At 38.0% G+C, this 397-nt stretch overlaps 1 non-coding gene across 1 annotated transcript; it reads right to left on the minus strand.

Moving 5' to 3' along the window:
* Nucleotides 1-250: 250 nt before the first annotated feature.
* Nucleotides 251-338, minus strand: TRNAS-GCU (transfer RNA serine (anticodon GCU)). The gene has a single exon. It is a non-coding gene; the product is annotated as a tRNA-Ser (tRNA).
* Nucleotides 339-397: the final 59 nt, after the last annotated feature.

Here is a 397-nt window from a genome sequence, read left to right on the forward strand (position 1 = left end):
AAAACGAAGAATCCATTCTCTTCTTTTTACAAAAAAATTCTATGGGAGGTTGTACAATGCGTAATCTTAAATTCGTTGTTTACACCGCAACGATATTCTTTGTTTCTCTCTTCATCTTCGGACTCCTATCTAATGATCCGGGACGTAATCCTGGTAATCCTGGACGGGAAGAATAAAAAAGGGAGAGTTCCTTGCTTCATTTTTATAAATGGTATTAGGATTTGATCTATTCCACTGTCAAAAACCGAAATGGAAAGAGAGGGATTCGAACCCTCGGTACGAATAACTCGCACAACGGATTAGCAATCCGACGCTTTAGTCCACTCAGCCATCTCTCCTAATTTAGAAAAGATAATTACTATGTTACAGTTACAGCACGCAAAAAGAAATGCTTGAA

Source organism: Durio zibethinus, unplaced genomic scaffold (genome assembly GCF_047325235.1).
Source record: "Durio zibethinus cultivar Kanyao isolate XHJ-2024 unplaced genomic scaffold, ASM4732523v1 HiC_scaffold_106, whole genome shotgun sequence".
In the NCBI taxonomy this organism is placed as follows: domain Eukaryota; kingdom Viridiplantae; phylum Streptophyta; class Magnoliopsida; order Malvales; family Malvaceae; genus Durio; species Durio zibethinus.